This window comes from Schistocerca serialis, chromosome 3, assembly GCF_023864345.2.
Source record: "Schistocerca serialis cubense isolate TAMUIC-IGC-003099 chromosome 3, iqSchSeri2.2, whole genome shotgun sequence".
Taxonomy (NCBI): domain Eukaryota; kingdom Metazoa; phylum Arthropoda; class Insecta; order Orthoptera; family Acrididae; genus Schistocerca; species Schistocerca serialis.
In genome coordinates this window covers 245,021,708-245,046,025 of record NC_064640.1, presented here as the reverse complement: position 1 = coordinate 245,046,025, position 24,318 = coordinate 245,021,708, and the positions used below count along the sequence as shown (strand labels likewise).

The 24,318-nt window shown below is 43.2% G+C and overlaps 1 protein-coding gene and 1 pseudogene across 1 annotated transcript in view; one reads left to right on the top strand and one right to left on the bottom strand.

Moving 5' to 3' along the window:
• Positions 1-24,318, top strand: part of LOC126470775 (protein artichoke-like) — a 420,235-nt gene that overhangs the window by 220,919 nt on the left and 174,998 nt on the right. The window lies entirely within an intron of this gene.
• Positions 16,579-16,696, bottom strand: LOC126472169 (5S ribosomal RNA; annotated as a pseudogene).

The window sequence follows — 24,318 nt, the reverse complement described above, 5'->3', positions numbered from 1 at the left end:
GCCAGACTTGACGCCTCTGGATTTTTTCGTGTGGGGATTCGTAAAAGATTTTGTTTATAAAGACGTTCCAACTACACCTGAAGATATGCGAGATAGAATTGTCAGAGCATGTGCTTCGATAATTGCCGATGTGATAAGGAATACCACTCAATCCACGATAAGAAATAAGATGATATCAGCACTTCATTGATAGCAATGATCATCACTTCGAACACCTTCTGTAAATGGATGTCCATGCCACCTTTGTGACCTTCGTTGACCTTCAAAGACCTTACTGTTATAAGTCATTTGATTCGTCTCGATAGCCACTATCAGAAAATAAGTACCAAACTATAGCATCCCATTTAAAAAAAAAAAAAAAAAAAGTTGACGTTCATATCTCTGAAGCGACCCCACCTAGCAACAAAACACCAACGTTATATTATGGCCCCCATTGTCCCACGCAACTTTTGTCCCACAAACCTTTGAGCTACTATCACAGTTTCTGAGTTATTCTAAGTGGCAACAGTTAGAGACTCGACTGTACAAGGGGGGTGTACGGAGACTGATGTCGAATAGTGACTGTGAAGGACGCGGTATGGCGTACTTGTGTGAGACCGCGTTATCATCAACTGGTACGGTTTGAACAAGGCCTCATTGTGAGTCTCCAGTTGGCCTGTTGGTCCAGTCGTGCAACACCCAGATTAGTGGAGCATTCGGATGCGACTGTGGCCCGATATTAGATGACATGGGAACGTGTTGGTAGGCAGACTCTTCGTCAAGGTACCGGTCGGCCACGCCTGACCACCACAAGGAAGGATCGCTGTATTGTGCACCAAGCACACTGTAACCACTTCATATATGCGCCTGACATCCGAGAACGAGTAATGGACTACCTGCTACACTGTTCAAATGTTCAAATGTATGTGAATTCCTAAGGGACCAAACTGCTGAGGCCATCGGTGCCTAGACTTAAAACACTACTTAAACTAACTTATGCTAAGAACAACACACACAGCCATACTCGAGGGAGGACTCGAACCTCCGGCGGGAGGGGCCGTGCAATCCGTGACATGGCGCCTCTAACCGCGCGGCCACAACGCGCCGCGTACTACAGTGTGATCATTGTGGTGTCACCGCCAGACACCACACTTGCTAGGTGGTAGCCTTTAAATCGGCCGCGGTCCGGTAGTATACGTCGGACCCGCGTGTCGCCATTATCAGTGGCCGGCCGCGGTGGTCTAGCGGTTCTAGGCGCTCAGTCCGGAGCCGCGCTATTGCTACGGTCGCAGGTTCGAATCCTGCCTCGGGCATGGATGTGTGTGATATCCTTAGGTTAGTTAGGCTTAAGTATTTCTAAGTTCTAGGAGCGAGAATAGTCCTTCTGTATAACGTCAACAACTTCCTAGTGCTACTAGCCACGCGCCAAGTTAACGTGAGCGTATAGTCGTTGTTGGGCTTCAGCACGGAGCGGTCGCTCAAAACCGCGCCGTGGATAAATTGAATGAAGAATTTGCTAGAATGTATAATTAAGAATGGAAAGTGTTGCGTCGGTTCGTAGGAGAAAGGCGTTTGAGTAATTCAGTTATTTAGAAACGTAACGTAGCACTCGTTACTTCGATATGAATATGGAACTACGTAGCTTAACTGCTAGCACAAGACTCGATGAGTTTATGCATTGTTAGGGAAGTGTGTTACATGCTAAAGCAGTGTTAGTCAATCTGGTCCCTACTGCTCTCTAGTGGACGTTCCGGCTTCCATGGCGTGTGGTAGGCGGTTCATAGATAAATACGTGTTCATTAATTATCCATAAAACGTTGACAAAGTACTTGCCGGCCGGTTTGGCCGAGCGCTTCTAGACGCTTCAGTCTGGAACCGCCTGACCGATACGGTCGCAGGTTCGAATCCTGCCTCGGGCATGGATGTATGTGATGTCCTTGGGTTAGTTAGGTTTAAGTGGTTCTAAGTTCTAAAGGACTGATGACCTTAGATGTTAAGTCCCATAGTGCTCAGACCCATTTGAACCTTTTGAACAAAGTATTTGGTAAGTAATAATTATTACATACTTTAACTAGCTGCAACTCCGCTTTATAAATTTTATAACGTAAAATTACTTCTATGCTTTAGAAATCACCATTACTTTAAAACTGTTGAGTGGTTAGAAAATTTACTACTAAAAAGGATACAAAAGTGAGCGGTAGGTAAGAAAGTTTGACTATCCCTGTACAATAAAACAAAGTAATTTGACTTGTACTGTTATTATTTCAAATTGAAATTTTCAATTTTTAACAGTACAACTTTAATATTTGAAAAGTACAAGAGACAAGTGTTGGTATTAAAAACAAGGTCATGTTTGTAATACCGCGTGTTCTCCATTTAAAGCTCCCATAATCGAGTAGGACAGCCGCAAGAATAACTAAAATAACCGAAAAGGGGAGAGCTATTTTAGAAAATGGTTACGTTAGAAGTGGTGCCGTCACCGGTATGCACGGACTGTTGATCACTGGCGTCGCATTGTGTTCGGTGATGAATCGCGGTTGTGCACCGCCCTGCACGTCGCTCGTCGGCGAGTATGCTGGCGGCCTCGGGGGAGGTTCCATTCTTAAAATATTTTGGAAAGTCATACAGGTGTCACTTCTGTCGTCGTGGTGTAGGGAACCATCAGGTATGAATTGTGGTCTATACTGGTAGCGATAGATGGAACCCAGACGGCAGAATGTTACATCACCTCCTGAGCCCTCTCTTTTACCTCTCATGCGACAGTATCGTGGTGCTACTTTTCAACAAGACAATGCTCAACTACACATAACAAGTGTTTGTATAAACTGTTCCGTGAAGTTGAAGTATTCCCGCGGTTAGCACGATCACCAGATACACTACTCGCCATTAAAATTGCTACACCAAGAAGAAATGCAGATGATAAACGGGTATTCATTGGACAAATATATTATACTAGAACTGACATGTGATTACATTTTCACGCAATTTGGGTGCATAGATCCTGAGAAATCAGTACCCAGAACAACCACCTCTGGCCGTAATAACGGCCTTGATACGCCTGCGCATTGAGTCAAACAGAGCTTGGATGGCGTGTACAGGTACAGCTGCCCATGCAGCTTCAACACGATACCACAGTTCATCAAGAGTAGTGACTGGCGTATTGTGACGAGCCAGTTGTTCGGCCACCATTGACCAGACGTTTTCAGTTGGTGAGAGATCTGGAGAATGTGCTGGCCAGGGCAGCAGTCGAACATTTTCTGTACCCAGAAAGGCCCGTACGGGACCTGCAACATGCGGTCGCGCATTATCCTGCTGAAATGTAGGGTTTCGCAGGGATCGAATGAAGGGTAGAGCCACGGGTCGTAACACATCTGAAATGTAGCGTCCACTGTTCAAAGTGCCGTCAATGCGAACAAGAGGTGACCGAGACATGTATCTAATGGCACCTCATACCATCACGCCGGGTGATACGCCAGTATGGCGATGACGAATACACGCTTCTAATGTTGCCGGCCGCGGTGGTCTAGCGGTTCTCGGGGCGCAGTCCGGAACCGCGTGACTGCTACGGTCGCAGGTTCGAATCCTGCCTCGGGCATGGATGTGTGTGATGTCTTTAGGTTAGTTAGGTTTAAGTAGTTCTAAGTTCTAGGGGACTGATGACCACAGATGTTAAGTCCCATAGTGCTCAGAGCCATTTGAACCATTTTTTGCTTCTAATGTTCGTTCACCACGATGTCGTCAAACACGGATGCGATCATCATGATGCTGTAAACAGAACCTGGATTCATCCGAAAAAATGACGTTTTGCCATTCGTGCACCCAGGTTCGTCGTTGAGTACACCATCGCAGGCGATCCTGTCCGTGATGCAGCGTCATGGGTAACCGCAGCCACGGTCTCCGAGCTGATAGTCCATTCTGCTGCAAACGTCCTCGAACTGTTCCTGCAGATGGCTGTTGTCTTGCAAACGTCCCCATCTGTTGACCCTGGGATCGAGACGTGGTCGCAAGATCCGTTACAGCCATGCGGATAAGACCCATGTCATCTCGACTGCTAGTGATACGAGGCCGTTGGGATCCAGCACGGCGTTCCATATTACCCTCCTGAACTCACCGATTCCATATTCTGCCAACAGTCATTGGATCTCGACCAACGCGAACAGCAATGTCGCGATACGATAAACCGCAATCGCGATATGCTACAATTCCACGTTTATCGAAGTCGGAAACGTGATGGTACGCATTTCTCCTTCTTACACGAGGCATCACAACAACGTTTCACCAGGCAACGCCGGTCAACTGTGTATGAGAAATCGGTTGGAAACTTTCCTCCTGTCAGCACGTTGTAGTTGTCGCCACCGGCGCCAACCTTGTGTGAATGCTCTGAAAAGCTAGTTATTTGCATATCACAGCATCTTCTTCCTGTCGGTTAAATTTCGCGTCTGTAGCAAGTCATCGTCATGGTGTAGCAATTTTAATGGCCAGTAGTGTATGTTCCCAATAGAATATATGTGTAATCAGCTCTGACTTTCACGTTGTCCCAGCGCCGGTATACAGGATATCAAGGACAGGTTAAAACAGTTTTGGGCCACCTTGCCTCAAGAGAGGGTGCAACTGCTTTATGATATCCTTCCCCACTGAATCAGTACATCCATCCACGCCAGAGTGGGTGCATCGTCATATTGGTAATTGGGCTTATACTGCCGAGTTCTCTATAAATTTGACTCGATTTTGTTATCACTGCAAAAATATCGTACACCATTTCAAACTCTGAAATTTCAATTCTTTTCCTCCTCACTTCTTTTGTCAGGCTGTGTACTATTTACGCCTTATTTCCAGAATGACCATTGAAGGTCATTTGTATTGGGTTGGTGCATATGTTTTTCGATTAGTTTAATAACACAAGAGGTAGTCATCAATAATACATTGTCCTTCACTATTTACAACAGTCTGGCAATGCCATTGAAGATAATTTGTATTAGGTTGGTCCATATGTTCGTAGCATTTTTCCATAAGTGTAATAAACATAAAAGATACACATAACACTGACTTTAGTCATGGATAGTCCATTCTCCTTCACTATTTACAACAGTCTGCCACGCTGAGATAACTTTACGATTCTGCGACTGTAGAAATCACGTGGTTTTGAGACGAAGAACTCTTCGAGTCATGTTCGGAGTGCATTTTCATCCGGAAAGGAAGTTCCTTGAAGGTTCTTCGACAGAGAGCGGAAAATATGGAAATATGAGGGCGCAAGATCAGGTTAATGAGGTGGGAGTGGAATAGCCTCCCAACCCAACTCCCGATCGTTGTTCTTGGACTGCGTCTGCAAGACGTCTCATTTGCTGACAGTAAATGTCAGCAGTGATGGTTAAACCTCGGGGTAGCAATTCGTAGTAGACTACACCGTCACTGTTCCACGAGATGCATAACATTATCTTTTGTGGATGGGCGCAAGTCTTTGTACGGGGCACTGCTGATTTCTTTGGGTTCAACCACTCTTTTCGTTTCCTTATGTTAGCATAAACACACCATTTATCGTCACCAGTAAGGATAAAGGATAGGAATGATCGGTGTTGTTCATGAGCCACTTGATGGCGAGCAAGCAGGGATGCACATACAGCCACTCGCCGATTTTTGTGATTTTGTCTTAGAGCATGCGGTACCCATACACCCAATTTTTTTAAGGTTCCCCATTGCATGCAAATGCCCCACGCTGCTGGTATGATGACAGTTCATCAAATTTACCAGTTGTCGAGTCCACTGACGTGGATCTTTGTGGATTAATGCTTTTAAATGATCTTCATCAAACCCCGAAAGTCTTTCTGAACGTCGAGAGTCACTAATGTCAAAAGGATCCTCTTTGAAACCAGAAAACTATTTTCTTAAGGTGCTCTGTCCAATGACATTATTCCCATACACAGTGCAAATGTTTCTGGCTGGCTCCGCTGCTGTCAGCCTTCTACTAATGCAAATTCAAATAGCAACAGTGAATCGTAAATAAAAATGACAATCGATAAATAAATCTATAGCAACCGGAATACCAACATGCAAAACAAAAACGCTACGAATTTAATGCACCAACCTAATAAACAAATCGGGATCTCCTCTGATGAGAAATGCTCTATGTCTGTGTAAGCTTAAGACCGGAAAAACAAATAATAACTGAATTAATATTAAAAACATTATATTACAGCTACATTTTGCCGACACCTCACATGCGAAAGAAATGTTTTAGACCCCTTAGCAAAAACAAAGCCGATCTATTCGAGAGAGTCACCAGAGTCGATTAGGGACTTTGATGAGAGAAATACTGTTTTGGTGTGGTACTCTGATACCGAAATACTAGTCTGTTAACATGGTCGATGCACCCCAGTGACTGAAACGGGTAACATGGGGTTCACAATGTGAATTCCGCTGCGAAGCGAAAACCGTTAAAGCAGCAAAAGTTGCCGAGAACCGTAAACACACAAATCCGAATCATTGATCCTGAAAAGTCCATGCCAAATAACGGTCGGCACATTGTTAATCTTACGGCACGTGGCGATCAGCTTCACTGGATAGCAGCAACTGGTCTATTGATGTGCGGTCGCGAGATTTACGCGTATAGAGCAGCAGTGTGAGTAACTATCGCGGCCGTGACACGTGTTCGCAGCGCTGTTTCCGGGCAGAGAGAGTATTACATCTGCTAAAGAGCAGGTTTGCCTGTGACGTGATGTCGATATGCATATGCTGCGATACTTGCGTTTAACAGAAATGATAAACACGGTATAGGTGCAGTCAAAGTTCAAATACGTCCTAACTCCTCTCCTAAATAAATGTGTGCCAACCTAAGTAACAAAAGGCAGCAAAGATCCAGCATGATTTAATGCTAATATTCTGAAATTATTGTGAAAGTAAATACTACCACACTATTGCTACAAACGGGATTGTAGGAAATCTGGACGAGAAAAGTTAATGACAAGTCTTGCATCCGTAGATTGACTATGCGTAATCCTTAAAATAAATTTCACTGTCAGACTATCCAGAAATATTGCATTTCCTTTCATATCTGAAAATGTATTCGTGCATAATAATATTATCATTCCAATGTTTGGCCGACACATACAGTGGCAAGTAAGAAATATGGAGGTATGCACGCCCGATATCGGAAAATAACTGAGGCAACTCAAAACGAATAAGGTTCCAATACCTGATGGAATTCCTCTTGGATTTTACATTAAATATGCTGTCTTCTTTCTAGCTCATATTTATTCACAATCACTCACACTGCGTATCGTACTACGTGAAGGGTGTGTGTTGCTCCCGTTTGAGAAATAGGACACAAGAAACGCAGGCTGAGAATTAAACGCCAGTGTCGATGTGTTGCAGGAAATGAATGTTATAAGCTTCAACATTTCGACACACCTGCAGCGAGAGACTTACTTAAAAACTGCACTGAGTCAGGTAACACAGCTGACTTAATTCATACATGATATCTTGCAAATAGTAGATGCAGACGAAGACGACGATTCTCTTTTCCTAGAACGGCCGAAATACATTCGGCAGTAACCCACATTTTCGATTAGAAACTAAGACACGATCATACGAAGTATCTCTCCAAACGTGTGGTTGTCTCGAAGAATTTTTAATAGTGCAAGACAGCACCTCATTCTGGATGGCGTATGTCCAATACAAATAAATTTATCATCGGAAGCGTAATAGTACGGCTACTGTATTCAATATAAATAAATTATGTATCAGATATAGTCAGCAACAAATTCTGATTGTTCACCTCCGATGCTGTTGCTACATTAAAGTCGCTGGATGATCTTAAGGAAACGCATATCGACTTCGACATTATTTCCACTTGGTGGAAAGAATGGAATATCTCGTTAAATATGGATAAATATCGAATAAACAGATTGATATAATCCATGTGGCGCTGTAAAATAAATCCTCAGGGAGCTGGAATGGGAATACATGGAAGAATGGAAACGTTACTCACTCGAAACCCTGTGTGCAAATTAAGAGAGGGTACTTGAGAAAAACTATGCGACAGTTCCACTGTAACCATCTCGCGTACAAAGCCGGAGAAAAGGATAAGAAAAATTAGGCTTCATTCCGGAGAATAGGACAGCTGTTTTTTCCTCGCTTCATACGATAATGGATTAGGACTAAAATAGAGTGTTGGTACGAAATAACCTCCACATTCCACTGTGCAGTCGCTTGAGCAATGTACACTACTTGATCAAAAGTGTCCGAATACTCCCATGTAACGCGAAATTGACCACTACATGTCGCAAGAGGCAGACCCATCAAGATAACAAGAGGTGACACTGTATCACACAAGCGGCTTGTAGTGAAATTGCGTCCTTATGGAATATCGTCTCAGTTATGTGACTGGATTTGTGATTTCCTGTCAGAGAGGTCACAGTTCGTAGTAACTGACAGAAAGTCATCGCGTGAAACAGAAGTGTTTTCTAGCGTTCCACAAAGTTGTATTACAGCCCTTTTGCCGTTCCTTATCTATATAAACGATCTGGGAGACAATCTGAGCAGCCATCTTAGATTGTTTGCAGATGACGCTGTCGTTTATCGACTAATAAAGTCATCAGATCAAAACAAATTGCAAAACGATTTAGAAAAGATATCTGAATAGTGCGAAATTTGGCTTTTGACCCTAAGTAACGAAACGTGTGAGGTCATCCACATGAGTGCTAAAAGTAATTCGTTAAACTTCGGTTACACGATAAACCAGTTCAATCTAAAAGCAGTAAATTCAACTAAATACCTAGGAATTACAGTTGCGAACAACTTAAATTGGAAGGAACACATAGAAAATGTTGTGGGGATGGCTAACCAAAGACCGCGTTTTATTGGCAGGGCACTTGGAAAATGTAACAGATCTACCAAAGAGACTGCCTACCCTGCGTTTGTCCGTCCTCTTTTAGAATACTGCTGCGCGGTGTGGGATCCTTACCAGATAGGACTGACGGAGTACATCGAAAAAGTTCAAAGAAGATCAGCACGTTTTGTAGTATCACGAAATATGGGAGAGAGTGTCGTAGAAATGATACAGGATTTGGGATGGACATCATTAAAAGAAACGCGTTTCTCGTTGCGACAGAATCTTCTCACGAAATACCAATCACCAACTTTCTCCTCCGAATGCGAAAATATTTTGTTGACACTGACCTACATAGGGAGAAACGATCACCACGATAAAATAAGGGAAATCAGAGCTCTTACCTAAAGATATAGGTGTTCGTTCTGTCCTACCGCTATACGAGCTTGAAATAATAGAGAATTGTGAAGGTTCGATGAGCCCTCTGCCAGGCACTTAAATGTGATTTGCAGAGTATCCATGTAGATGTAGATGTAGAGTATTAAGCTGTTAGTAGAGAAGCAGTGACAGCAGAATGGGTCGGTTAGGACAGCTCAGTGACTTCGACTCTTTACTAGTCACTGGATGTCACTTTAGTCCCAAAAACATCACGAACATTGCAACCCCTCTAAAGCTCGACTGTTGGTGGTGCCATTGTGGATTGTAAACGCGAAAGAAGGATATGTACACGAAATTCTGGAAACATCCCCCAGGCTGTGGCTAAGCCATGTCTCCGCAGTATCCTTTCTTTCAGGAGTGCTAGTTCTGCAAGGTTCGCAGGAGAGCTTCTGTAAAGTTTGGAAGGTAGGAGACGAGATACTGGCAGAAGTAAAGCTGTGAGTACCAGGCGTGTGTCGTGCTTCGGTAGCTCAGATGGTAGAGCACTTGCCCGCGAAAGGCAAAGGTCACGAGTTCGAGTCTCGGTCGGGCACACAGTTTTAATCTGCCAGGAAGTTTGATACGTACACGGTTTGCAGCATTGAGTGCTGCAGTAGGGGAGCCTTGCAACGTGCTGTTCTGAAGAGATCTCCACTCCCTCGAACTCTTATGTATTTATGGACAACCCTGCAGGATTCATGGTGTCAGTTCCCTCCAGCACTACTTCAGACATTCAGTGCGGCGCTTCTGCGTGCTCGCAGTCGCCCTACACGATATTAGGCAGGTGTACCCGTTTCTTTGGCTCTTCAGCGTAGAAGAGAATGAACTAATTAGAAAATTTAACACTATACGCATTCATATGTGGGAACTTTTGAGAAGAGGTTTGGATTGCAGTTCTGTGAAGCGATTTATAATAGAGTGAACAGATAAAACTAATCATGACAGAGGCATACGGCGACAGAGGTTCATTGGAAGTGTTGTGCTGGACAAAAAACAGTAGTCGGCACTATGGCGGGTTCTTAGACTACTTCTGGAAGAGGCCGAGTTGACATTACAATATATACAAAATATTAAATCGATTTATTATAAATTGATCAAGATGGAAAACTGAACTCTGAACGATCCATGTCCACAGAAATGTCATGAATATTTGTAACTATCAGTGAACACTTATCACTTGGTACAGTATAAAATAATAGTCTCTTCTCTCAAACTGGAACTGACAATGAACTGTGCTCCTTGGTTCTGTGTCATACAACTTTCACACTGCTGGCTGTAATGAGAAGTCGCTGTCGTCTTCGGAGATGACTGCAGAGTGGGCTGAGCGGCACTCCCTCCGCCATACACCACGGCGTACTGGGATAGACGTAGATTAAAGTAGGTCTCTAAGGCTGCAGCGGTGGCCTATAGAACTTTTGAGGGTGTGTCTACGCTGTCTCTTATTCGTCGTTGCCTCTTGCAGCGACTGGGCTTCTTTGAATCCCCGTCGTTCCGTCGCGATGTATCAACTTTAACATGGCAACTTGTTCTTCGGACGACACCACAGGAAGAATTCTCAGAAAGTGCAATCCACTCACGAAGGTGATAGCTAATAAAATTCTCGTTCGACCGATATTTGATTACTGTTCGGAAGTCTGGGACCATTACCAGACAGTATGCACGTTGTACGGGGAGGAATGGTCAACATTCAAAGATATGGCAGGTGTGATCATTCGAAGCGAAAAGTCTAATAAATATGGACCCCAAAATACTTACTTTAAGACCTATGAGCACTTCTTCATCTTCTATTCTGTGAAACAAATCTCTTCTATTGCAGGGTCTTTCCATTCCTTATTTTGAGAGGTAATGTATGGACCACACTAAGAAAAAAATGGCCGCTGAACATGGTCTCTAAAGTGCATACGTTAGGGCTATGAGACTTGTTCGTCTTCGCTACTGTGAAACATCTCTTCTTCTGAAGAAGTGTTCGTAGCACTTTAGGTATGGAGTTGAAAGCCCATGTTTGTAAGATTCTTTTGCTTTTAATAATCGTTAGTGTCATATCCCTGAATATTAAACATTCCTCCTGGGACACCCTGTAGACAGAAGTAGTATAGATGATCCAAAGACGAGCAGCGAGTTTCGTCGTAGGCTTGTTTAATAAGCACGAAAGCCCCATTGAAATGCTCGTCGAATTCTTGTGGCAGAGGCTATAAGAGAGGCATTGTGCACCATAATATGGTACACTGTCAAATTCCGAGAGCGTGCGTTGCCAGTAGATATAGCCAATATATTCCTTCTCCTAAGTATATCTCCAGAAGAAACAATGCATATGAAAACTAGAGAGTTTAGAGTTCAGACGGAGGCTTACAAACAATCCGTTCTCCCCTTCCAGCATTCGCGACTGGAACAGTAAAGGAGCGGCGGGGGGGGGGGGGGGGGGGGGGGGGAGTGGGGGGAGTTATCTAGTACACGAAATACCCTCCGCCATACACCGCGGCGCACAGGGATAGATGTAGATTAAAGTATGTATCTAAGGTTGAATGTCAATATCAGACCCATTTTATTTACAGCTCGTGAATTTGATAACGTCTTGGCCTAACGAGAGATATATTAATCACGAATGGCTTATTATGTGTTTGTAGTTCAGTATTCATCAGAGACGAACAGAGTCTGTCTGAATAAACTCCTTCTTGATCTAAATAATAAAACACTGCACCAGTTACGTATTTCTTAATGCATACCAGGACGCGTTTCGAGAATTTATTCTCATTGTCAAGTACAAATCCTTATTTTGATGTTTTATGTGATGTTTGCGCGCGTGTTTCCCTCTCTCTCTTCCCCTGCAGTAATCCTTTTGTGGTTTTACTGCAGTTAGATGATTGAAAAAAATGTTAATCTTGTCATTTTTTACGTTTTAATGTTATGACATAGTATTTTTTTCTATCTCTTTGGAGTACTGTGCCTCCTCCTGTGTACAGAAATCCGCTCACACGCGTATCATCACACACACACTGTTGGTCCAAAGTACACCTCAAAGGCTCAACGATATTGAGATCTGGTGAGTGTGGTGGCCAGGGTAGATGCGACAATTCACGTTAATGCTAACAAAATCAGTCCTAGACTATGCGAGGTGTGTAAACAGGTGCCCTGTCACTTTGGAACGCGGCATAACCTTGAACAGATATTGTAGCATGAGATGGATTTGGTCAGCCAAACTAGTCACATAATCCTTTGCATTAACTCGACCTTGCAGAGCAACGACGGAAGGCCACAATATGGCTGACCAAATCATCACCGAATTCCCACTATGTTTCACTCTTAGGACGTAAACTAGGACAGAAGATGGAAGCAGTATGGAGCAAGACTCATTCGACCAAATGACATGCTTCCATTGTTCACAGACCAGGTTTTATGGCTTTGGCACGACATTTTCCTAAACGGGCATTTGCATCACTGATGTCTGGTTTTGTAATTCCATCCTGCCCTGCAGTTAGCAGCTTACATAGTTCCTTTCGTGTTGTTTTGTTGGTGACAGGGTATGCGAGTGTGACATTCAGTTCTGCAGTGATTTTTGCAGCTGTTGTCCTCTTATTTTTCGTGACAACCCTCTTCAGTGAGAGCCAGTCACGATCATTCAAGACACACTTCCGCCCGTGTTTTGACTTAGCGGATGGCGTTTTTTCCGCTTTCGCTGTATGCGGTATATACACTGAGGTGACAAAAGTCATGGGATACCTCGTAATATCATGTCGGACCTTGTTTCGCTCGGCGTAGCTCAGCAACTCGACGTAGCACGCACACAACAAGTCGTTGGAAGTCCCTTGCAGAAATATTGAGCCATCCTGTCTCTAGAGCCACCCATTACTGAGACAGTGTTGTCAGTGCATGATTTTGTACAACATCTGACCTCTCAGCTATTTCCCGTAAATGTTCGATGAGACTCATGTCGGGCGATCTGGGTGGCCCAATCATTATTCGAACTGTCCAGAATGTTCTTCAAACCAGTCGCGAACAGTTGCGGACCGGTGACTTGTCGTATTGTCATCTATAAAAATTCTATCGCTGTTAGGGAAACTGAAGTCCATGAATGGTTCAAACGGCTCTGAGCACTGTGGGGCTTAACTTCTGAGGTCATCAGTCCCCTAGAACTTAGAACTAATTAAACCTAACTAACCTAAGGACATTACACACATCCATGCCCGAGGCAGGATTCGAACCTGCGACCGTAGCGGTCGCACGGTTCCAGACTGAAGCGCCTAGAACCGCTCGGCCACGTCGGCCGGCCATTTATCCTTTCTAGAAACATTCTCCTACCGAAGTCCATGAATGGTTGTAAATGCTCTCTAAGTAGCCGAACATGATCATGTCCAGTCAATAATCGGTTCATTTGGATCAGAGGACCCACTCCTTACCATGTAAACACAACTCATACCACAATGGAGTCACAACCAGCTTGCATAGTGCCCTATTGACAACTTAGGTCCATAGCTTCGTTGGGTCTGAACTACACTCAAACCCTACCATCAGCTCTTACCAACTGAAATCATGATTCATCTGATCGGGCCACGGTTTTGCAATCGTCTAGGGTCCAATCTACATGGTCGCGAGCCCAGGAAAGGCGCTGTCATGCGATTACCAAAGGCACTCGCGTCGGTCGTCTGCTGTCATAGCCCATTAACGCCAAATTTCTCCGCGCTACATAAAGATGATACATTCTCGAAATGCGTCGTACTATGAACGAAAAAATACATTACTGCTTCAGTGTTTTATTACTAAAATCATAAATGGCACAGTTGTAGGGTCTCTAAGAAACACCGAACACGGTAAATGCAATGAAGTTAAACTGTTGCAGCTACTGTAAAATTTACGTATCGCAGGAATTGTTTAAATCTGTTCGCTGTCGCTTCACGTAATGTTCTTTGAAGACTAACAGTACAACATTAATTACGTACAGAGTGAACCGTGTTATCCGAATAACTCTGCAGCATTACGTAATTAATTTCTCGGCGAATGTAACCATCTTACGCGGAAAAACAATTAAGCTGGCGTTGTACTTCGCGACGAAAATTAATTCTACCCAGTTTCACTAAATCGCTCCGGGCTCGGACATTTCCTTAATGAAGGTGGAACCCGATTTCGCCCCTGCGCGTAGCAGAATGCGGGGAGAAATGTCGCGTGGCTAATGGCTTATTTTGTGGCCTTGCTGTATGTACAGCTTTTTGGATTGCCCGACTAATGAGTTATCCTAAAGTCATAATAGTAAGGTAGTGTGTGATTCCTAACACTCGGTGTCTCCGAGGGTTTGCTCTAAGTTTTTCTTTATTTTTTATCACACTTTACGCAAAATCATTCCCTTTCTTAATTTTAAAGTCTTCTGATCATAAAGAGTGCAGTTTTAGTTAGATAAATTCTTATGAAAGCAATCTGACGTCAGTAAATAATTTTAACTGTTTTGTAACAGTGTGTGAGAAGATAAGCTTCTGATTAGCAATAGCCTGTGTCCTGGCTACATGTTTTATCGTCTATATTTCCTCAATATCAATAATACAATAACTTAAACGTAATGGCACGATCTGTAGACACTCTCTGGTATCACAAATGTCCACACAGTACTCGCAGACTTGACAAAGGAAAGTGTCAGTTTGCACGCAGGTAAGATAAACATTGTTCTTCAGCGTCTGAGAACACCTCTCTTGTGTTTTGCTTTTCCGTTATTTCCAGTAAACCGCATATTCGTTAAAGAATCGAACATACTAGTGCAAAACTGCTTCAAACGTCTGATTTTTTACAAGTGAGTTAATGTGTTAAATATCTGATGTAATCATGTAAGCGAGAAGAAGTTTAGAAAAGCTTCGATTACAACCATGTTTGAAGTTTCTTGGAAATCGCCACGTACTATCGTTATTAAACACAGGATGAGTATGGTACGGGTAATCTGAGCTTGTTTTTCACGCATCTCAATGTTTATGAAGTCGTATTTCTAGAATGCTATCCTCGAATGGCATGTGCTCCGCCTTGCCTACCGGATCCATCTTCCTTCACCCAAATAACTCCTGTATGACCTCATCCCCTTCCACCACCTCCTCCTTTTCCTCTTACATTTCTGCATCTTTTACACCATCCACAGGCTTGATCCTCCCCCTCCCGTCCACCATCCCTTGGTTTCCTCCTTCCTCTCCACCCCCCGCCAGTTTCCACACCTCTATCGCTGTATCCCTCCCTCTCTCCACCTCCACACCCTCCATCTGCTTCATCAGGGCAATTTCCAGCAGCTCCCCCTCCCAGATGTTGAACTACGCCATGACGTCTACCCTTCTTTCCAACTGTGACCTGGCCTTGTTACTACCCCTCCACAGCCCCCCCTTTTCCTCCCCCCTCCTCGTCCCAGCGCGGCTTCCCTTCTTCCCCCTGAGTCCCTGCAGCTTGACTGTTTTCCTCTCCTGCCTGTTCCTTCCCCAGCCCTCCTTCAGCGCCCCCCCCCCCCACATCATCCCCCTTCCTCTCACCTACTCCTCGCCTCCTTTTCTCTTGTCCCCCCCCCCCTGGCAGTTCCTCTCAGGTTTTTATTCGCTCTCAGTGTGCTGCATTATTGTAGTGTTTCGGTGCCGCTATACAGTGACATCTAGTGATGTGGTTTTAATTGTGTGCTCGACCTGATTATCGTCCATGATTGTTCCATGCTACGCCGTCTGTCACGTGGCTGTTTTAATCGTTCTGCGACTTTTTATGCTCCAGCTGTACTTTGCCTGGTGCCTTTTAACCCAGTGTGTTTTTTGGGTAAAATACTTTTTTAGATTTTTATCTCTATTTTACAGTCACCGCTTTGTATGCTTTCTTTTCTTCTGTTCTGGCTTTTTTTGTTTCTATATTCCGCCGTGTTTTCTTCTTTGTATTATTTTAAATGTCTTCCTGTCTATTTATGTCTCTTGGTTGAAGAGCAGCACTTATGCTGCTGCCAGCCTGCCCCTGATGGGGAATGGAAATTTCAATAAAGGAAAAAAAATGGTAGCCAGTTCATGACGCTACGGGCAAGGGGTCCTGCTAATGCTGCTATCTTGTTCGTTCAATACTCAATGTGCATCGAGGCATGTCTGACTCATGTTTTTTTTTTTGGCTATGTTTGTGTTTCAAACCATACTGTGCGCTTTTTGTACGTCTGTTGAAGGGAACATGGAACGTTTATGAATAAGCTAAGCACTCCGTCATCAGGCCACATGTGGCCCACCGGGACCATCCGACCGCCGTGTCATTCTCATCTGAGGATGCGGATGGGAGGGCCGTGTGGTCAGCACACTGCTCTTCCGGCTGTTATGATGGTTTGCTGTGACTGGAGTAGCTCCTCAATGGCATCACGAGGCTGAGTGCACGCAGAAAATTGGCAACAGCGCATAGCGGCCCGGATGGTCACCCATCCAAGTGCCGGCCACGCCCGACAGCGCTTAACTTCGATGATCTGATGGGAACCTGTGTATCCACTGCGGCAAGGCCGTTGCCTAACGTCTGTGAATGGCTAATGAAAATTTTGTTCTAAACGCAATTGTACATGGTATTCCATTGCTGTATGTGCAAGCATATGGAAGCTGTACTATTCTATTAGGGACAGTCAAATGAAAACGAGAAAGATGGAATACTGGAAATCGTATGGGGAGAGCTTGTGACTACATGGAGGATGAGTAAGTGCTTCCCAGAGAAACTTCTGCAGCGTACCTAGACAACAGGTGGACCTGACATTCCATAGCATCCACACAATTCTGATCTCTCCCAAACGACTTTCATGCTTTTGCAGCCTTGGAGGAACACATTTGTGGTCGTCAATTTGCTTCGAACGAAGAGGTACACGCTTGGGTACAATCATAGTTCCATAGGCAATCACAAATATTTTTCCAGGAAGGTATTTATCGCCTTTTCTCACAATGAGAGAAATGTGTTAACACTTATGGTGATTACTTTTGAAAGAATAAACAGTTTACTTACTTTTTTTCAACAGTCCCATTTTCATTTGACGGCCCCTTAAAAATAGGATGGTTCTTTTGAAAACAAAAACCTTGTCGTCGTATATGTAAGTTGAATTTACCAAAAATTTCTGTCTTCATTCACGTAGAAGATACACAGACAGGGTGGTCTACAGGTGTGCAACAACCCTTCAAAAATTAAAAAAAAAATGGATAAACACCTTTAAAGTAGTATGAGATGGAAGAGGTGGGAAACCTGTGAGGTTATGTTATCAACATTGTGGCCATTCTGGAAGCCCCAATCTTGGATACAACTCGTAATTTTCAAATGGAGAGGGTGATCGTGTAATAAATCACACAGACAGAATTACACGAGGAAAAAGATTGTGCCCTTTTATTTGAATACAGGTTTATTCATTCTCAGGGTTTTGACTGATCCTCCTTCCTTATAGGTGACGTGAAAGCTGGTGGCGCTGACACAAGCTGAGATCGCCTTGGTATCGGGAGAAAGTAGCATTCGTGTTATCACTGAGGATTTCAACCAACGCCACCCTTATCCCACCCTGCGGTCCTGAATCTTTTCCCGAAAATCCATAAAACTGGCTGTGTTGCCGATAAACCGAAACCTGAACGATCGAAAATGGCTACAGATGAAGCAAAATGAACCGCTGTTCTTGCATCTTTCACTAAAAGGACTCAAGCACAGTACTTGCCACATCTACCAGGAAACTGAGGCAGCCGTTCATACATAATGAGAATTCTGGCCATACACAAATGACACCCTTACAAAACAGTAATGTTACAACGTCTCACTAAGGACTGTCCAGATAATCAGGTTCAGTCTCCAGAGCGCAAAACATGCAGGCTGTGCAAATGCCGTCGTTTACCCAGTGACGTGCTCTTTACGGATAGACTTAATTTCTCTGTAAACAGAGAGGTAAATAAACAGAATCACGGTCACTGGCTAGAAGTCAGCCTTCACTAGATCGATCCATCGAATTTAGTTGACGCAGCGAAAGTGGTGGTTTTGTGTGGAATATCAGTCTCTCGTATTGTTGGGATCTTCATTATTCAGAGTACACTAACAGGAGCTTGTTAGTTACCACCCAGTGATCTAGTGAAAACCGCTGAATATTTTTGAAACACATAAATGTTCCTCGAATATGTGACGTCAAACTCAGCGACTGAAATTTCACCATTATCATGGGTTGAATGATAGTGGCAGAGAACATGGAGTAATGTGACATCGAAAATGGTCACATCTGGGCAACTCGGGCTCTCAGCTTACGGTTGTTTCGACGGCATCGGCTCCGCGTGGTTCCCTGTGGGCACAGGTTTGGTTTTATAACTGCTGGTCGGTGGCCAAGGGTGTTCAACTGCAGAGGGGCCGTCCTCTTCGGTGTGGTAAGTTTTCCGGGCTAGCTTCATAGATAACTACCAAAACACTGATTCGCAGTCGACAGACGGAAAACTCATTTCTACTTCATACTATTTAGTCTCCAGTAACAATTCGAGACAAACTAACGTCTATTTAAAATATAAATGAAGCACATCCCGATAGCAAATCTATAGGTAAAGGTCATTTTTCTCTGTACGATAGGTGGACAGCACTGACTCAACAGTGATATGCCCTAATTCCACAGTTTTTTGTGCGTTAGCTATTTTGGTTCAGTGATTAGTTATTCATAGTGATTCCAGAACATTTTATTATGTTGTCCGTATGCACGAAGCAAGAAATGAAGGGACTGATTCGTTCTCTGTACTCTGAAGGGACTAAAGCTGCGGAGATTTCTCGCAGGACGCACGTGCAGCATAGGTGATAGCTGCCTTATTGGACGAAATATTTATTAGTGGATAAATCTAGCGGATGTGTATCTGTCTTCGACGAAGAGCGTTCGGGTAGGTCACCCAAGTCCAAAAACGGCAGGAGCATCTAAACACCTGAGTGAATGATTCGTGATGATCCTCGATATGGAAATGATGAAATTGCGCATAAGTAGAATATAAGACACGGTTCAGCAATTGCTATCGTCCATGAATCTCTAAGCTATCGTGAAGTTTTCGCTTGTTGTTTACCAAGTCAGTGATTAGTTATTCGTAGTGATCCCAGAGAACTTTATTATGTTGACCGTATGCACGAAGGAAGAAATGAACGTTTGTAAATGTCGAAACCTTATTCAAGGTGTTTTGAAGAGAAAGGAAAAATCTTTTTCAATCGCACAGTAACCTTTTTTGGGATGAAGGTCCATTGCCACTCAGTTAAAGTGGCAGAACAACGTGTGGAAACATCCATCTTCCCCAATACCAGGAGTTTAAAATCAAAGCTACTGCTAGAAAATTGCTAATGACGGTGTTTTGGGACATGAAACGTCCAATGCTGATTTGTTATATTTATAAAGGTCTGACAGTGAATACAGACAGCTACTACTGTTTGCACCGTTAAAGGAGCATCTGCGTGAGTCCAAGTTTCTGTCGGATAACGTGGCAGTGCACACGATACCACAAAATTTCTTCCAGGACGGGATTAAGAAGATTATCACGAGATGGACCACGTGCATAGAGGGAAACCATGGAGCCTGCCGGAGTAGCCGAGCGATTCTAGGCGCTACAGTCTGGAACCGCGCGACCGCTACGGTAGCAGGTTCGAATCCTGCCTCGGGAGTGGATGTGTGTGATGTACTTAGGTTAGTTAGGTTTAAGTAGTTCTAAGTTCTAGAAGACTGATGACCTCAGAAGTTAAGTCCCATAGTGCTCAGAGCCATTTGAACCATTTTTTGAAACCATGAAGAGAAATGGTGTTACTTCCAACGTTGTTTTCCCGATGAAAAGTTCTCATTTAAAAAAAATTGGCTATCCTTATTGATTTTCCCTCGTAACTTAATTCAGCTAATTGTAGGGCGGAGTTTTGTACCTAGAGGATAGTGTATCTAGAAACACATGATGTCTTTTTTTGGTCAGTACTTCAGTCTAGTCAACTGGACATTGATTTTAGAATCACATAAAGGAATGCGCACTAGAGACCACCATAGGCAGTTTCCGCTGTTTTTTCTACGGTTTTGGTGTTGTTGTTGAGGTTGTGTTTTGTGTAGTATTTGTAAATATTTCGAGTTCTGTATATTTTTTAAGTGCCGTTTGATACACTAAAGCTATATTGAATATATTGTTAATCTTCAGTTGCAAAATTCGTTGGCAAGTAAAAATTCTATATATTTTAAAACTAGTTACATAATGTGTGATAAACCATACTTTGTTGGTCGTGCACCATCTTGCACCATGAGACAGAAGAAGGCCTTTCATCATGAAACTTGTGATATTAGCAGATTAACCAAGTTTCGTTAATGTCTTAGCAATTTCACCTGTCCTGAAAATGGGACTTTGTCTTTGCTTCCAATAACTCCATTTTCAAAATTTTTTAACTTGTAACTTGTTTTCGATAGTACTTCTGTTTAGTTTGATATTACTTGCCGATTACTGATGTGTAGTGGAGTAACAATATATCGCAAAGACTATTAGGCACAGTGTTGACGAGATTTTATCCCGTGCAACAGTTTTAAAACTGAGTAGAATATTTGTTCTTATGTACATGACCATGTTGTACCTTGGAATACGTTTTCACATTTGGAGAAACATTAATTTTTCGGAGTAATTTTTGTAATTTCTGAAAAAGAATGCAGCGCATAAAAATGACATAATCTGAAAAAGGAATAAGAAAATACACTGACGAAAAAAAGACAAAAAGAAACCAACACTAAGAAGGAGTTGTGCAACATGAACGAAGGTTGGTAGGCGTGTTTCTGCATCTGAGAGATGATACCTGTTCAGACTTCAGCCAGTCGCTAGTAACCCCACTATGAGGATGCAAATCAGGTTTGCTTTAGTTACACACTGTAACGATTGTGAGAGTTAATTACATTTGACAGTAGACATTGTGAGTTGATATTAGTCAAGAATACCTTTAAGGCGACAAAGACGCCATTATTAACACCTCACCGAGCTTGAATGGAATCGCGTGATAGGGCTACGAGAAGTTGGATATCCCTTCTGAGATATTGCAGAAAGACTTGGTAGGAGTGTAGCCACTGTACATGCTTGCTGGCAGCAGTGGTCACGAGAACGTACGGTCACAAGAAGACCGTGCTGCGTACAGCCACATGGCACTACCGAGAGGGAAGACCATTGTGTTCGCCGTATAGCTCCGGCGCTTGGTACTGCATCTGCAACAGCAATCTGAGCATCAGTTGGCACTGCAGTGACACAACGAACTATTACAAATCGCTTACTTCAAGGATAGCTCCGGCCCAGACGCTCTGTAGCGTGCATTCTGTTTACCCCAGATTACCTCCATTTCCGCAGTGGTGTCAATCGAGAGCTCATTGGAGGTTTGTTGTGTTTTCTGATGAAAGCTGGTTCTGTCTCGGTGCCAGCGATGGCCATGAGTTGGTTAGAAGGAGACGAGGACCTGGAGACAACCTGTCTGCGTGCTAAACCCACTGGACTTACACCTGGAGTTATGGTGTGGGATGCGATCTTCTATGATAGCCAGAGCACTCTCGTGGTTCTCCCACGCACGCTGAATGCAAATTTGCACAACAATCTGGTGATTTGGCCTGTTGTTCTGCCATTTATGAGCAGCATTCCAGGCGGTGTTTTCCAATAGTATAACGCTCGCATACCTTCCGCTGTTGTAAACCAACATACTCTGCAGAGTTTCAACATGTTGCCTTGGCCTGCTCGATCACCAAATCTGTCTCCAATGGAGCACATAAGGGTCATCATCGGATGACAATTCCAGCTTCATCCACAAACAGCATTAACCGTCCGTGTATTGACCGATCAAGTATAGCAGGCACGGAACTTCATCCCACAAACTGACTTCCAGCACCTGTGCAACACAATTCATGTACGCTTGCACGCTTCCATTCAATATTCTGGAGGTTACGCCTGTTATTAATGAACTAGCATTTCACGTTTGCAATAGCTTATCTCGCAGTGCTAATTACTTAAATACGTTACCCAGAAATAATTTCTTGGTGTTGAAGTTTTTCCCGTCACTTTATATTAAACTTCTATTGTAGGGAAAAGTGTTCCATGGTACAACTCTTTTCTGCAACAAGAACCACACTGAAAGACTGCCCTTTGTATTTATCGTCTTAGTGAATGAAGTATTTTTCAGATCTTCACACTTTATATGGACTGAGAGCCCGTGTAAGTAAGTTTGTTAAGTGGTTAAGATCTATGTGTTACACAGGCTGGCCGTTCAGAGATCAGAGGTGAACACAGTATCTCATTCTTCACTTGAAATACAGCACTTTACCCACAAAGTGCTACCTCCATTCAAAGATCAAAGGTGTATTTGTGACAATGAACGGAATTTGTTTATGTCCCTCAGTAAACTTAACGGAAGGGCATTTCTTCCTGATATTTTATAGCATTTATTTTTTTTCAGTCCTTGTTAAATGAGACCAAACAGAAGATCAATTGTGACATTAGCGGCTAAGGGTTTCAGCCGCAATCATGTTGCAGCTTCCATACTGGCATTTCAATGGAGTGAATTAGGAAATCTAAAGATAACTTTCACCTGGAAGGCTAGAGAGAGAATTTGAGAGACATACAGGAACTGCAATACAAATACTGTTTCATATACTGATGGAAATCGTTAAGGAAACAAATAGTTTTAGATGTAATACAGCACCCTGAAACATACTTTCAAGGGATATTCTGTAATTTTGGTCTGCATATGTTAAATACGCAAAAAAATCTCGCAGTGAGAAAACCCAGTTACATATCTAAAAATGACACGACAACAACTCACAGCTCCTAACTGATGCGAGTTCTCTCGATTCTTTTGTGTCGAGCTAGTAAATAGAAATTCCGATGTCTGAAAATTTGCTTGCATATATGAATTTTTGCTATGAATAGCAAATTCTGCAGGAAAAATGTTGGCGATGATTCCGGTTTACAATGAATTGTAAGTTACAGAACTCACCAATAACTCTATTTTCTCAAAACCAAATACTGAAAGACAGAAGACAACACTATCATCGAAACCAGCCTCTAAAAAGACCCGCAGGGTTAACATTAGTACAGAACGGAGGCAGATACATTGGTACAACTTTAGAGCGCATGGATGTAATACGGAGAAAATTTAGGAAATGGCTCTGAGCACTATGGGAGTTAACTTCTGAGGTCATCAGACCCCTAGAACATAGAACTAAGTAAACCTAACTAACCTAAGGACGTCACACACATCCATGCCCAATGCAGGATTCGAACCTGCGACCGTAGCGGTCGCGCGGTTCCAGACCGTAGCGCTAGAACCGCTCGGCCACTCCGGCCGGCGAAAATTTAGACTGAACTAAGGAGCTTCCTGCTGAGAAAGTCCCGCTGCTTCACATAAACTCTTAAAATTAATGTTTCAGGCTACTTTATAATTGACACTAGCTATGCAATACAGTAATATTTTACAATGTTGTCACACATCATTGTATTGCACTTAACTGAAACGTCAATATTTGAATTACTTTCACACTAAGTAGAACCTCCCACAGGACTATGGAATATGACTTATAAAAGATAATGTACAGGAATTTCTAAGACCAGTACCTACTGCGTCTTGTTAAGGGACTGTGCCCATATCGCGGTACAAGACTTTCCGTATGCTTTTAAACTGACTTGTAATGAAACTACTGAACACTCGAAAATAGACCTAGTAAGTGGGAATGACCATTGGATCCATTGTTTACATAGGAAGATGTCTGACGTTTGTCGAAATCTTCGACAGAAATTTCCTCGAGAATAAGCGTTTCAAGAATATCTGCTGAGAGACGGGTTCGCTAAACACCGTTATCTTATTGTTATTTGTTGGGATATACATGGTGTTTAAAACAATATACTTCTCTGAAAACCTTAAGGACGACCTAGATAAAATTACGTAACATATTAACTATCCGGTGGAAATGATAAGAAGTGCGGGTGCATGCTGTTAGAGGTGTCCCAGTCATGCAGAGAAAGTTTAACGTCACGTGGCGCTAGGTAAACGTGATTATAGCACTAAATGAGGCTGACCCCGCACCGTGAGGCAGTTGAAGAAAAGGGAAAAGTTTTGTGTGTGTGTGTCAAGCGGGGAGCAGTTACGTTGCACTATGATGCTGCTTTCCATTACAT